We start from the raw sequence: 16562 nt of genomic DNA on the forward strand, positions 1-16562 counted from the left end.
TCCATTGTGCAGCGTCCTCTCAGCACTCGATCACTTATGTAGATTACTATCATTATTGTACGTATATTTCACACACTTTGCATACCCCTTGTTACACATCCTGCTTTGTGACGGTTGTGAAATTTGTTGATGAATCTTCATTCTCCAGCAGGCCACAGGCCAGTTGGGAACAGAAATGTGCACAATGAGGGAGAGTTTGCCTCTAGAACCACAAACCTCAATGATTCTGTAGCCTAATGGTGCATGATTCCAGGAGAGATCCCATCGCTCTGCATTAGAGAGCAGTGATATGGAAATTTAAGATAGAGTTGGCCCCGTCAATTTTAATATTATTTAACATACAGGTTGTTTAGGAATGACAAGATTGTAAAAGATGGACAGCACATAGAAGATGAGTGAAGATGTTTTTTCTTCTGGGGTTTTGTTATTGCTGCGGAATCTGACCCATGAAAGCACTCGATATGGGACAAGCTGTTGTGGATCTGATTCAGCAGCAGAAGAAGAGAAGCTAGTCTTTCTCCCATTCTTGATGTAAACGCTCAATCCAGAAGGCTAATAAATCTTATTGCTGTATGTAAAGGAGGGTGGTCCCTCTGGTGATGTCATATGGACGTTCTATGTATTTCATACCGCTCTGACAATGCTGTGTGTACATATTAAAATGGGGACGGGCAGCTTATAGACAAGAGTTCTGTTTTGCACTTCTGCCCTTCGTTTTCTTCTGTCGCAGCGACATGACATCAGACCATGACATCCTCAGTCGGTGTGACTGGCATTTGGTGTGGAGGCATTATGTATTTGTCACTTATAGCTCCTGCATAGTTGCTTTGCCTTTGGTCCCCGATTAAATAAGCTTGTGTTGGAATAATAGGGCACCCTGAGAAAGCACTCCTTCAGAGAAAAGGAGTGACATAGAGCCTGATGTGGGCAGGGGGTGGCAGATGGAGAGCAGGGGTGCTATTGACCCAGAGAGAGGCAGGAGGGATATCAAAGACCAAAATTTGGGTATATCATAGAGAGGTGGCATAGCCCCAGAGAGAGGGGGAGGGGTAAAAAGACTCTGGGGTGGGGAGAGAGACAGACACACTGAGGGAATTTTCTTTCAATAAATCTATAAAATAAATACTACAAATATAATTTAAAAGTGGACCTATCTTTAATTTCCCTTTCTTTTGTGCCTCCGCATGCAGATGTAAATGCTGTAAGCACTGTAAAAAACAACTTAGAGGTAGTCAGAGCTGAGAGAGAGAGAGAGAGAAGACATTAAAGAGGAGAGAGAGAAGACAGTAAAGAGAAGAGAGAGAAGACAGTAAAGAGAAGAGAGAGAAGACAGTAAAGAGAAGAGAGAGAAGACAGTAAAGAGAGAGAATAGAGAGAGAAGACAGTAAACTGCCCTTACCTTGCATTTTCCTTTCTCTTACCCTTTTATATTAAGGTATTCCATTCTGTAAACACTGTAATAATAATAAATAATAATAATAATAATAAAATAATATCAAAGCTGTAAACGGGTTGATTGCATTACATGTCATTAATAAATGTAAAAGAAATGCCCCATTCTGGCTCTTGCCATTCTTCTCTACATCACCCTGCTTTCTCGCCAGCTTCCTGTATCATGTGACCATCGCAGTCACATGACCTCTGATGTCACGAGAGGGCTTTCTGTTGGATAGGAACAAGCTGCTACCCATTAGTAAGAGTGCAGTGAGGAAGAGACTCACCTAGTGGCTACAGCCGGCTTCTCTCCGTGTACAATGTGCTGCATATCCAGCCGGCACTGACTGGAGACCCCACTGGCGACCCGTGGGCATTCCACTCCCTCACTCCTCGTCAATGTGACTTCTCTCGTCTGCTTCCCAGCTCAGCCCTTTAACGAGGAATAACTCCACTCTCTTGGCTTTCCGTATCCACGCAATTTTAATAGGGTAAGTTAAGATTTTTTATTATTATTATTTAAGTATAACAGGGCAGTATTGTGTTGTGGGGAATTGCGTGTTTTTAATTAATATGGAAGACGGTTTCTTTAATACAGTTTGTGTGTGTGTTAAACTTTGCAGGGTGAGTGGACAGGGTTTCTGTGTAAGGTCTGGTCTCCGTGCTGGCTGCAGGAGAAGGAGGAGGAGGAGGGGGTGTAGAGAGGAATGTCAGCCACCCTGGGTTTTCTGTCACCTAGAACTACTTTATGAGACTTAATGGCTTTAACGGGACCAGCAGGCGAAGTGTAAAAGAGTCTCGCAGTCTGCGTTTAGTCCGGGCACCAGTTGCTGCATTAACCCTTCACTCCAAAGAGTCCCGGACTACATTGCTCTCTGTCTCCCCCTGCCGGTGACAGCTGCAAAGTGCGAGTTCCCTATCCAGCCCGAGCGTGGGAGCAACGGTGTGTGTTTCACGGTTACACGTATATAATTCTATAGGTTACTTCGGGGAGTTTTAAAGGGGTCCCTAGTCACCATGACTAACAATTAAAGCAGCCACTGCCCCATTCATGTTCGGGGGCTCATCTGGTGCCTTAATAGAGACAATAATAAGTTGCCATTTCCTTGTGGGGTTAAATCATATGTTTCCTAAATGGTTAATCGCAGGTTCCCGTTCTCCTGTGTATGGCTGTGCAGGGAGACACACTGTTTTGCCTTGTCTCTCAGCATCCATATAAGTCAATCGCATGTGTGTTTTAAGACTCTCTGGAAAGCTTGTGAATGTAATCCCATACATCGGGGCAAGCGTCACAATGAATCAGATGGAAACTTTCAGCCCCAGGGAACTATAAAGCATATTTAAAAAAAAAAAAAAATCAGCAACGGGGCGATTAAGGCGATCTAGATTTTATATAGAAAATGCAGACAGCCTAAAAAAATAAATAAAAAACAAGCAACGGATCCGCGGAACCGGCCAGTGGGTTCTTATTGTCCGCTTAAAGGTCCAAAGCGGTTCTCTTCTTGCCGATCGTTTGTTTCTCCCTGTGGCTAAAATAATAATAATAAAAACAATGAATTGTATGTGTTGAGAAACAAGGACATATTGTGTGGTTTGTGCTTTCATATAATCATCAAAGATCCGCCTAATAAAACTTTTCGCCGTGTTTATTTAAGGCAGATAAGCAGGCTTTTGTGATGTGTGCCGGTTTAATGGAGTTAATGCGGTCTTAATGCGTTTATTGATTCTCGGTTAGTTGCCAGCGGAGCACTGAAAAGAAAGAAGCCCTGATTGATTTTTGGGGTGGAGGGAGGTAATGGGGGAGCACATCGATGGCTGGCTTTATTAAACTTAATAATAATCACAGTTTGTTTAATGTACATCAGTACCAAGTATACTAACTCATGTGTTTGCTGCTACACAGCATTGGATGACTTCATTTTATCCTCCCGGAGAGACCAGGGGGGCATTATGCAGCCCCTGTCCATGACTGCACATAACTCATTGTAATGTCTGGCCTTTATTCATGTTACAATAATATTGTCAATGTGTTCACAATTAAATCCCAGTGTCCCCTATTTTCCCTCTTTGTTTTTTTCTTCTTCTGGTTGAGTTTTCAGAGTTGTATATTTTTGTCTTTCCTTTTTGTACATGTGTGCATTACTTCATATGTTTTTATTGTACATGTTCACCAACTAAAGCTTCCCATCTGTCTCCATAACAGGCTAAGATCATAAGAGGGTGTTAGTCTCAGTATGTTGGCCCTAGTGGGGCTCCAGATGTAAGGAGATCAAGTGTCACTTGGGTGACAACTGGTCCTTTTCACCCCAAATAAGCCTCTGCCTTCCTTTAGCTAGGTGTCAATGTTTCAGCTTATTGGTGAAAGTATACTTGGCAGGGGAGGCCCTAGTTAACCTTTTGTTGAGAAATGAAGAACTAATCCCATAGGAGGATTGATGCTGTGTTTCAACTATATTTTTGTCCTCTGTAGCAATATTTTAACAGGGAGCGGCATTATACTGTGTGGCATTTTTTTTTTTGAATGCTGTCTCTCTGGATTTAGTTTAGTCTATCTCCAATGTTTTCTCTGCTTATGGTGAAATAGCCTTGGCCTTGGAGAGAGATCTATCATTGTTTCTCTGCTGGGGGTCTGGAGAAAGAAGAGGATGTGGCTGATTGTAAAGTATTTCTTAACACAATCAACTGGAAAGGCAGGAAACACAGGGGGTTCAGCTGCAGGTCCTAAATGGGCTAAGGGCATGGGGCATTAAAGGGAATTGTGCACTGTTCCGTAAGATCTTGTTTATTCACAATGAGATGGAAGCTAATCTACTATTTTCTCCAAAATAAAATCATATCATATGGTGTTTAGCAACTGTTCAGTTTCACTGTCTGTCAAACAGAGTAACTGTCCAGGGCAGACACTATCAACATTTTTTCTTTCTCTGGTTTCCAGTGTCTGTTACTCAGGATGAGCCAGTTAGTGATTAGAAAGACCCTGTTAGGAAGAAGAAGAAGAAAAAAAAACAATTAATATTGCTGAAGTGACAGATTCAATCAGTTCTGCTACCAAAAGCCAAGACAAATAAAACCGTTTATCATGTTTTGTAATCTGTGCAGTTTGTCTCTGTTGTGTGAGCACCGAATATTTTCAGTAAGAGCTGTAAATGAGGGAAATACTAAGATTAAAGGCAGATGAGTATGAGTGTGTGTGTGTATATATATATATATATATAATTGTTTTAATATTTTTAAGGCAGTATCCTATAGGGAAAAGTTCAGTAGAGGTAAATTGTCTTTAGTTCATGACCTCAGGCCTGCTTAGCATGCAAAAAGTAGGAGATTATTTATGCTAAATGTCATAATATTGTTTTGGCCCTGGCGAGTTGATACTACTAATCAGATTTTTATCAGTCGTGTTGGGGGCTGCATTCTTTGAACATCAGCACTGCTGATACTGGAAATGGTTTTAATTTACTCCAGACACAGTCTGCTTTTGTATCCCAAATTCCTTTTGGGTAGCAGAAGCCTCCAATACCTTGTAAAGGGAAGTAATACGTTTTACATACAGTGCAAATCAAAAAATTAAATTGTACTAAAGATTGTAAAAACAACAAAAAAAACCTGATATTGTATCATTATCCCTGGCTCTGTGTGAAGGCCATCGCTTTATCAGAGCTGCATACTTTTATAACAATGTAGCAAATGCTGCAATATTTTCCTCCCAGCATGGCAACATGGAACAACAAAAGCAGACATACCAAATGATAACTAAAGGTCTAAAATCTCTTGTTTCTATTGTAACTAATTTAATGTCACTGCTGGTTACGCTATATTGTTGGTGGCTTTAGTGATAAGACCACTTTAAAAATATGTAATTAAAAGCAATGTACAATTCTCATGATATAAATAATCTGGCAGGAATGGTTTGTTGTTTGTTGTTGGCATGAAAGGCTGTTGGTTATCTAAGGCTTCCATCAGCTAGACTTTGCCAGAAATGGATGTGCAAACTGGGCACTAGGGGGCGCCATTTCGACTTGCTCAAGCTCTGCTAGAATTATTCCATGCACTAATTCTGTTGTCTTTCCTAGCTGGTCATAGTTTAGAAGAAACCCCAGAAATGTATAATTATTGTTAAATAATTGCATGGCTCTGCTGTGTTTTTTTAAAGCCCCAGTGACGGTAGCACTGTGTGTTTTTTAGCACTCTTTAATCAGCCAGTTCCTCAGTGATTACAAAGCTTGTTGTGCTTAATGCAAAATTAATGTTTGAGCACACCCAGTTGAAATCATTATTTTGGAAAGGGTTGTTGAAATTGTGATATTTGATTAAAAAGACAGCTCAAAGTTCATGTTGCTACCTGCAGTAGACCGGATATGTCTTTATTGGCCTTTGCCATGATCTTTATTTGAATAATGTTAGCATGTATTAATAATTGTGATTTATTGTCTCATTTAATTTGAAGTATATACGACACTTAACACAATGATGCAAATTGGAGCAGTTTTGTCTTGTTGCCCCAAGGATTGTGAAATCCATGCGCAGGTATGACTGTTTTATTAGTTGTATATTGTAGGGTGTCTGGAGGCCATCAATGAATTTCTAACTCATTGCACATTAACAATGAAACCTAGAAGGGACTGTTTGTTGATTACATCATCGATAGCCTAATCAGGCTTTTGGTAAATGCATGCCACAAATTCAAGATGGATTTCTCAAAATACTTTTGAGCACTTTTTTTTTTTCTTTAGTTTCTCGGCAGTAAAAACCTTCACAGCTACCCAGACACCATGGTAACGCAACAGATTGCAGATCAAATAAGACTGTGTTATTTCAGTTGTTGGTGTTTAAAAGTGTTAGCCTTTTCTTGCTAACTTCCGTCGTCTTAACGACACGCTTTTTATTTAAGGAGAAATAGCTTCTGTTCTGCTTTGGTAACAAATCGTCGTGCCACTGTGATGTATATATCTAGATCTAAATGTAGTGTTTTACAAAGAAACTGGGCATAACCAACGTGTAAGTAGATGATAGTACAAGCTCTGTATCTCAATAAATATGCCAATGGCTTATCTCCTTGATTAGAGAAGAAGTCTCTCTTTTTTCCCTATGGTCTTTATTATTGTTTTTTATAGCACCATCATAATCCGTAGCGATATACAGTGGGCAAACAGGAAAATTACATGGGTTCCTAAAAACTACACGGTTTTCCTGTGTTACATCTGCATTTATGCATATTGTAAAAATCTACAAGAGTGTCTTTCTGTTTTCTGCTGTGGTAGGTTTTGCTTGCGTGTTGCAGATGTGTATTTGTTGCCTTCTATTCTTCAGCTGCCTCCTATCTTCAGATCCTGTAGATCACAATTACGTTCATTTGACTTCGGCAACAGTTTTCTTTGAAATGTTTCCAGTTGCACAAATTATTGGCAGAGTAAGACATCTGCAAGCCAAAAAAACATTTCCAAGTGTGCCTAGAGTCAGACTGATTGCTTTTGATTTTAATAAAGTATGGAAAACACCAATGTTTTTTTTTACCCACACAAATGTATTTTCTTCAAAAATCTTTTTTGTTTAATCCAGAAACTTCCATTGCACATTACATTATGTAAGAACACTGTCTTTTATTTTTTTTTTTAACATTTAAATCAATACACCAAGTTAACTTAAACTTCACTATTCAATTATCTTGTATAAGATGTCATTCTTTTTATAAGGTATAATAGGACATCATGACTCTATAGACAAGATAGACTAGCAGAATCTTAAGGCTTAGTCTAACTTTTTTGTCCAGAAAACTAATACTGTGTAATAATTTAAAACAATTAAAAATAAAATTTTGTAATTGTGTGTGTGTGTATGTATATATGTGTATATATACATGTATATGTGTATGTGTGTGTATATATATATATATATATATATATATATATATATATATATATATATTATACACACATGAAATTGTTCTCACATATGTAAAAAAGGAAATATTTTCTTATGAACCCCAGGTGGGATGATTACACGCTATGGAAATATTTGTGTTATTGATCTACTTTAAAGCAATTATGTTGTCAACAGCTAAAATTTTTGGAATCCCAAGAGGAGAGAGGCCTTTAGCAAGGCCAGTGGTGTTTGATATTTTGTTGGCAGCCAACAAGACAATTGATCTCCAAGATCTGAATAAGAGAGAGATCTCTTCTGTGCTTGGCATAGTCTGATGCAGCTCAGGGTTATGATGCAATAGCTTTAAAATTAAATTGGTCATCTGGGGTGAGAAAATGACTTTGGTAAAGGCTACCAAAACTTGCTTCTTTGTGAATGATTTCTGTATACATTTAATAATTGCAGGGCATCAATAGCCATGCTGTTTAGCCATTTCGTTGACTTGTCCCGTTTTCTCCTCTGTTCTACAGCCAAGAAAGTGTTATAATGTAATCCGACAATGCAGAATACCTTATCATATGTTGAAATCTTGCAGTAATGAGTGTTAGTCTAGCCAAATGCAAGTATTTTATGTGGCTTGAGGTTAATGGTGGTTATGTTCTTAGAAGAACAACAAGGATAACACTCCCTCCAGTAATTCTGTATGCTTATGGTGGGTCAGAAGTGATAAAAGCCCTACGCTGCTACTCTCACCAGTACAAATACTAGCAAATGGTGTAAGGAAACCCTAAATGTGCTTGTCTTCTCACCCGGAGAGAGAGCAAATGGGCACTTACTGGTCATATTTACTTTGAAAGTGCTCATACTGGATTAACCTGCAGCCCACAATGGTGTCCACTTCTTTTGCCTTTCACAATATTTTCATTAGGGGGCCAGTGTTTTATGGACACACCATTCTGCTGTTTGTTTTTATTAACATTCTAAATAGACACTCATGTCCTGAAATAAAAAAAAAATTCAAGTATTTGATACTTATCTGAGTATTTGGGGATGCCATTTACCAAGCAGTTTTGACGGTCCTTGGCTCCTTGTTTAGATAGAGATAGATGCTGCTTGGTGAAATTGTTTTGGGAACAGTGTATTCCCTGATCAGTGCATTTTGCATTGACCTTCGCAAAGGTAGAGAATACTGTGATGAGAAATGTCACAAATACAGTAAATGAGTGCATAGTTAGCTATACCACCAAAAATGTGAAGATAAATTGTAATAGCTTATGCATAATGTGAATTCCAATAATTCTTAATATAATCCACCCACTTTTGGTCTATAACAATAAAGAAACCTGATTTGTTTAGTTATATCATTATTATAAATGTTTTGTTTCAAATTCAGTATGTGTTGCTGTTAAGCAGTGATGTCATGAGATAGAATTTTCTCAGGAGGGTGTAGCTTTTCTGATTTGGTGAGCAAAACTAGCTAATTACAGGCTTGCCAAAACCCCGAGTTCACCTCTGACCCTTTTCTGATACGCCGTGTCTGTTAAAACACTCTACAAGGAATACTTGATGGACGTCTACAGTGTCGTTCTATGAAATGACTGTGGTTTCTTCATTAGATGGCCAGACATATTTTGGTTACACATATTGTGTGATTCACTGTAACAGCTGCACTGCCTTCAGCCGTTCTATAATGGCCTAAAATTACCATCCCTCTGAAGGAATGCAGGCTGCATAGCTTTAATAAAATACGCAAACCAATCTACCAAGAAACAATATTCATCTTCAGCGTGCTGAACAAGAAGACTTAGCAATTTCTTTTCCGTATCCTAGGAAATTTACGTGAAGCTTTTTTAACCCATGAAAATGTCTTTCTGAATTTCCTTTTCCCAAACAGCTTCTCGGATGTTCTTGGCGATATTACACTTTCCAATTTATAATCTAAATAAGGTGAAAACGTGGCAACATCTATGATATAATTAAAAATGAACGCCAGACTGTACGTATTTATATCACATTTCAAAGGATTTATTGCGATGAATGGTATCCTTGTTAAATAATATTGGCCTAAAGAAATCTAGCTCATTCGTATTTGATCTTAAGAGCATTTGATCTTGGGGGCAGGAAGAACAGTGTACCATTCCATGTATTAGATACTTTATTTGGAAATTCTTCCTGCTGCATGGGCTGATGTTGCAAGACTAACATATAAAGCCACTACATTACAATACTAACAGATGTTTTTACCAATTTAAGTTGATATTCTTATGGAAAGTAAAACTTTGTGTCGATATTCATATTGGACTGCAATCTTACCACTTGCATGCGTTTAACACACATATTTTCCATGCAAGCTGATATCCCAGTTGATCCCTGCATGTTTGATTGTCCGATATGAAATGTTTAGTTTATATGTTGCAAAATTAAACAGGGTCTTGGGCATTGTATGTCTTGCATGCACCAATCTAAAAGCAGATTCTTCACTGTATTTATTCCTTTCTTATGCACTGACCATAGACAAACATTTATTCCCATAAAATTCATACTGGATTTCTTTTGTGGGGCTTATAATTGAACCAGTTTAAATTGTCCAAAATACTAATCTTTCATTCTTGTGCTGTCCTCTCTCATCTGTACCACCTATATAATGGAAATGATCTTATTTATAGAGTTTTCTGGTCTTTAATCTTTTCTTCTTTTACCAGTACTTTTTATTCTTAACATTCCTATGGTATTGATTTCCAATGCCAAGTAATTAATCTTTAGTTGGAACCTTAAGAGGAAAACATAAGCAAATGTGCCCTTTCTTTCTTTCTGTTTATCTATCCATCTAGATTGTGTTGAGGTCACAGTAAAGTAGTCAGCATGAGGTAGCCTTTGGGGGCCACATTTAATTACATAGTTCAACAGAGGATAATAAATTACAGCCTTCCCCATTAATGACTTTAAGCATGTTGTTAACCTTTTTTGTGTGCCTACTCCACACTGCAATTCATTTCCCTTAACTGTCACGGCTGATGGAGCAATAATGATGTATCCCCAGAATGAAACCACTGTTTCTTTTACTTTTAGATGGGGGCAGTAAACAGAGGATTAGGAGTGGTCTTTAGGATATGCATGGTTAACGGCCAGAATTAACGTGTATATAATAGAATTTGCATGCTGTGGTTAGAAGGTTTTTTTGTTTTTTTTTTCTATTATATTTCTTGGTTTACTTTAGATGACTTGAGTACCAAAATCTAACATAAGAAATAAACTGAAGTTCTTTATAGATACCAGAGACTGTTTTTGGCAAACTGTTGAAAAAGAATTGTGAACCCAAATTATACCGATGGGTTATTATAGATTATTTAAATGCATGAAAATACTAATTGGGTTGGGAGAGATTTATAATGGGGTATTTCTATATAAAGCAAATGTTACTCATCATTTGCATAGACGAGTCTGTTTTAAGAGAACACTGTGTACATCCTCATTAATTGCTCATGTGTGAAATGTTGTCCTTAAGGAATAATTGAAAGGTCTAGTCCTGGGTGATATAAGACCCCACCTTACTTAATCACAACTCTGCACACATCCGTGCTCTCTTTAGTTTAGCAAAGAACGGCTGTCAGAACAAATATTTCTCACTAGGTGGCATTTTGCAGCTTTGCTGTATGGTTTCATTTGATTTTTCATGCTTTAAGTGGTCCATCCCAATGTTGACAAACACAACGGCTCCAAAGTAACTATTGACAAGATTGGTAAATAGTAAAAATAGCTAGAAGCATTACTCATAGTGATGTAGAGTTTGGCCAAGTGATTCTGTTGTGGTGTGGACTTTTAGCAAAGATCTCTGCTCTTTTCTCCAAATCTCCTAACTGCAACTGCCCTCTTTGCTCTGCCCACTACTTGTCTCTCCAACCGTTATCACTTCTTCAAGATTATCCTCCTAATACATATAACCTGCCTTCTAAAACAAACCATCTCTGTTCCCTACCTTCAAGATCACCACAACATTGACTTCTCCACATCACGCGTTCTATAATGAAATCATCTTCACCCCCTCCATCTCTTACCTTATGTTTTTTCCCCCAACCTCCTAATAGAGCAGGGCCTTGTTCTCCTTCTGTACCGGTGCGTCTTGTGGTGTTGTCAATTTGGTATATTGTTTTGTGTGTGTTAATGTTATTGTTGGTTCCCTTTGTCCCCTGCAGAATCCTATGGGGCTTTTTTATTTGTTTTCCTAAAAGTTGGAACAGTCTTCAAGCCAACATCCCTTAAACAATTATACTGTTGCAAAGTTTCATTATAATGATCTGTCTGGATATTTGTTTGTTACAAAAGCTGTTCTTGGTGTCCCAAGAAGAGGTTGCCTTTCCATACATAACACTATGTTCTTGTTAATTGGATTACTACTCGAATGAAAAGGTAAGAAAGTGAAAATGAAAAGCTCAAGTCAATGTGGAAAGTAAGTTGTTAGGATGAAGTAAACAGGATTAGTTGCCATGATAATCTGCCACAAGGCATTTTTTTGAAAGGCTTAGCCTTTAATTGCCAAGTAATGCATGTAAGAAGTATAATGCCAAAAAGCCATTTGTAGACTAACTGAAAACTATTGTTTGCATCCAATAGTAAGATTACAGTAGTCTGTTTTACAACGTAACACTTGCCAGACCTAGACAATGGTAATCCAGTTATTCCTGAAACGTAATTTTTTAAAATGCGTCCTAGAACAATAGAAACCCTTTTTATCCCTAAGAAAACCACTGCATGAAAGTGTGTGTGCATATGATACATGTATGTGTAATATAAATAATATTTTTTTTTCTGAGAAAGCAGATTATCTGACTGATTTTGTTCCATAAACTGGATATTCTTTGTGTCTGGGCTTTCAGCTTCCCAACACAGCAAACTAGTCTGTCTCCTTAACAGGGCAGTCTCCTGTTACTGATAGGCATTCAAAGCATGTTGTTTTGATAAAGAATAACTGTGAACTCGCTTCCCTTACACAATCCGGGCTGCTTATTGCATTCTTATCTTGTCTGGCAGTATTACCCACGTAAGGAATATTCATTAATGTTTATAATATTACATTAATGAATGATTTCCAAGTGCTATTTAATTGGCAATTTCATACATAGTCTTATTTATCTAGTTGTCCATAAACCACCATTCTATCTTGCATGCTTTCTGAAATAGTCGACCCATTTTATGCCTGGGGTTTTACCCGCTTGTCTGTAGATGCTTAATATATATTATTGAATTGCACATTATACCTCCTTACCTTCTGATCTGGCCAATAATGGTCACATTCTCTTGCATCGTAATCCTCCTTGATCCATCGGTTAAATATGTCAATTTAGCTGTCCGGTCTGGGGAGGGGTTACAATTTATGCCAAAAAGGTTTACTTGAATGTTAAAGCTTATCCAAACCATCGTCCTATGAAATTGGTCATTTTTTCATTAGTGTGTTTTGTTTGTAGTCTGTAGCTGCCAGGACTGAATTACCATTGTGTATTACCATTCAGTATCATGTGCACATAACCCTCTCTCTCAGTGGGTTAGGGTTAATGCACAGCTAGAAACACACATGGGAGTTACTTGTACCAAAGCATCTGTCATCCAGTTTTCCCTTCCTTTGCCCCGCAGCTGTAGCTGATCTGTAACCGGGCACCTTTTTTGCTGTTAAATTCTCTGATACCATTATCCTTTTAATCTGCCTCCCCATGAGATGATCCAGACCCCAGAGTAAGATGGAAACGGGCAAGTTTCCAGAAGGAAGACTTGGCAGTCACTGTATACTGTTTGACAAGGGGCCACATCATTTTAACAAGATTAAAACAGATTTGCCTAGTCGGGTACAAACTTCTTAGTGCTCTGAGGCATTCGTTTTCTTACTTTCCCACTTAAAATTAGCCTTTGAGTTATGAACTGGTTTATAGCACGTTTTGAATGTATTCAATAAGAGAATTTAGATTATTTTTTTTTTAACCGACGTGTAACATATATTGTATATACAAGTGAAAGGCATTTGTGAGGTTTATCATAGAGGATTAGTAGAGCTCATTCTCCTTGGAACAGTTCATCTGGAAAATGTGCTTGATTCGCAGATAAGTTAAAGGGAAATGCCATGAGTTAACTCAACAAGATAGGTCAATGAGACAAGTCTCTGTTTAATCTCAATGCAGAAATGACCCCCTCTCACAACAGTTATCCATGTCATCATATTGTAGGATAAACTAGCCAAAACAGTACCCATATGTTCTCTTGTGCGCATGTCCTTTTTGTTTTCTGGAGAAAAGTCGCATAAGAATTTTGATATTGCATTGCAGAATTTTAATTCATTTGTTACATTAGTACCAAAAACACGCGTTGACGTATTCTAGAGCTGCGTTTTGTCTCTCTGAGATTGATATATAGTTCTCATATGTTAATTGCAGAATAGATGTCCTTGGTACACTAAGGTTACTAGTCTACTTGGAGTAGTGTTTAAACCCAACAGGTGTTTCCTTTAAACTGAGGTCTTTATCTAATGGATAGAGTATCAAAGGAAGATAATGCGCTATGACTGGATGTTGGCTTTAAGTTGTAACCAGCACCACGTGGAAGTCCTATACTTTTTTTTTTTTTTTTAAAGTATATTTTAATTTAAGCTTATTTACAGTCCACGCACTTATGTTGTGTATGGATATGTATTATTTATTTGCCCTATGATCTCGGATCAAGGGGGCCGTAGGACATCCAGAGGTTATAGAGCCACAAATTCTTCTACCCTCAGCATGATGCTAGTAAGTATATCCTAAATATAAGGTATCTGATCTTACTTTATAGCTAGCCTAGAAACAAATACAAAAAGTATTTGAGACCTCCAAATAGTCGTCGTAAAATAAACCAATGCCAACATGCAAGCCAGTGTAGGATCTCTGTACAAATATAGCTGAAAGTTATGAGTGCATATCTGCTTCCAAGTAGGTCAATATTTACAGTGTAAGACACAGGAGATAAGTTCATGTACTTCCTCACAAAGCACCAACAAAAGGCCCAAAATTAAACAAAAGATGTCTACTTATCTATGACCTCCGACATCTGCTAACAGCCCAGATTGTTGCTATCACTGAAAGCTTGCTGATATGATCAGTTCAAAGCGGGATATTTATCCTGTGTGCCCACAACTTTTTTATTCTCAAGGGGGGCATTTTCCTCATTGAACAGTCGTTTTAAAAGAATGTTCTCATGGTTTGAAGTCCTGTCTGGTGCAGTTTATGTTCTTGATCTATGAATGAAGGCCTCTCTACTAGCTCAATGTGTGTCTATTGCTGAAAGTTATGTATTGCTTTGTGTATACATACGTGTGCATATGTGTCTAACTTGTTTCCTTCCTCAGTCCTTTATTCTGACTGCATAGTATTTCCCCTGCATATAATTACAGTGTGGTTTTATTTTTAAGCAGATGTTTTCTATTCTGAACGATAGTGAATGATTGCAATTAAGCAGATGCTGAACTGAGGGCACGGCAATACGTCCTCGTATTTGCGAGAGCTATGTGCGTGACTGTAAAACATGTAACTATTCTAAACATTTTATTTATTTTGTTTGATTTGAGTGAGACTGGTATGGAATGTTGTTTAATATATTGTGTTTGCCAAAAATGCCACTTTGTGCTGTGCTTTACCTCTTCACGTCTGTTTTTGATTTTTTTTTCACTTGAAATTGAAATCAGCCAGGAAACACGAGTTATAAAATGAGGATCCTTTAAGTTCTTTGAGTATATAAAAATCAGATGTTTGATAAGTAAAAAAAGAAAAAAACTTCTAAAAACTAAAAAAAAATACATTTTTTGGCATGTTCTTAGGACTTCTTACTACACTTCCTGATATGCCCAAAGAGAGTTTGTACACTATTGAGGACAGCTCTTAGTTCAGAACTTAACTTTGAACCTTTGTTTGCTAAAGTATGGTTTCACTGTGCTGGCCTTGGGGAAAATATTAATTGAACACTGTATACTTCCCCAGTTAAAAACAGGCTTCGTGGTTTAGAACATGCAAAATTACAGTCAAGAAATTAAATATACAAATACAGCATGCTTTTTTGTGAAATGAGATTGATTATGCTTGGGTAGTTTTTTGTTTTTTTTTGTTTTTTTTTTTTAACTTGCAACAGAAACCCTCTGGCTCCTAACAAGCCTCTTATTGAATTGGTCGTGGCGGTGCGATGTTGCACAACGAGGCAAGTGGTGGCATGAAAACAACAGTGCCATAGAATCCAAGAGAGCCAGAGTCAGCGTGAGACTTATTAAAATATTAATAGGTCTGTTTCCATTTCTGGAAGTCTAACCTTTCACCCTCCTCCATAACATTAATTAAAATTACATATTGAAATATATTGTGTGTGTGTGTGTGTGTGTGAAGTGTAGATAGTATTACATGATCTATCATTATTTTAATCAACTATACAGCTTGTTCTGGTATTATACCAATATACTGGTTTCGCTAAGTGTCTTGTGCTGTTTGCTAGAATTTCAGGTTGAAGGAGGCCCTCTTAAGCGCCGATGCATTCTTTCTAGGAGCTTTGTACTGAAGTGCAGTTAGGCTACATTGTAGCCACACAGGCATGGTCTTCAACATCCATTGTGTTTAAGTGTTTTGTGTATGTTTCATGTACTTATTAACCACTCTAAATACATAAATTGGACAGTCCTGCAGAAGATGTTAGGAGTGTAATGATAATTCATGTTTGTACTGGTCCTGGGAAGCGTTAGTATTCTAGAAGATGTCTTTTTGCTAGTTAAGCAGTAGGGGGAGCTGTGCATTAAAGCTCAATTAGGGAAACCTGGCCGGTGGAAATTTATTTTGGGCCTACAGGAATATCTTTGTGGGTTTTTAATTGGGGTAGCGTTAATGTGAGACCAATATATCTTTGTGTGCCAGCAACATGATTCTAACTGCATTAGGCTAGGTTTCCACTTGTTTTTTTTTTTGCTAAAAAACGCCCATAATAACGCCAATTCAGCCACACGGCGTTTTATTAGTGAAAAAAACGCTGCGGCCAGATGTTAGCTGTTGTTCAATAGGAAATCGCACAATGCCATATCCACTTGGCGTTTTTCTGTTTGGCGTTTTTCTGCTTTTTTGGGCTCTGTGGCAGTTTTTCAAAATCGCAGCATGTTGACGCAAGGAAATCTTGGTGTTTTTCTCCAATAGAAGTCTATGGGAGAGGAAAAACGCCATGAAAAAGCCATGTGGGTTTTGCCTTGGCGTTTTTTATCCCACAGTTACAATGCAGAGGATGGA

At 37.9% G+C, this 16562-nt stretch overlaps 1 protein-coding gene across 1 annotated transcript in view; it reads left to right on the top strand.

The window, feature by feature from the left end:
• The first annotated feature begins 1835 nt into the window (after positions 1-1835).
• The window catches only part of PRICKLE1 (prickle planar cell polarity protein 1), a 33856-nt gene continuing 19129 nt past the window's right edge, over positions 1836-16562 (top strand). The window contains exon 1 of the mRNA XM_053462502.1: positions 1836-1925. The gene's annotated coding sequence lies outside the window, so the exon portion shown is untranslated. The remainder of the gene's footprint in view (positions 1926-16562) is intronic.

Source organism: Spea bombifrons, chromosome 4 (genome assembly GCF_027358695.1).
Source record: "Spea bombifrons isolate aSpeBom1 chromosome 4, aSpeBom1.2.pri, whole genome shotgun sequence".
In the NCBI taxonomy this organism is placed as follows: Eukaryota; Metazoa; Chordata; class Amphibia; order Anura; family Pelobatidae; genus Spea; species Spea bombifrons.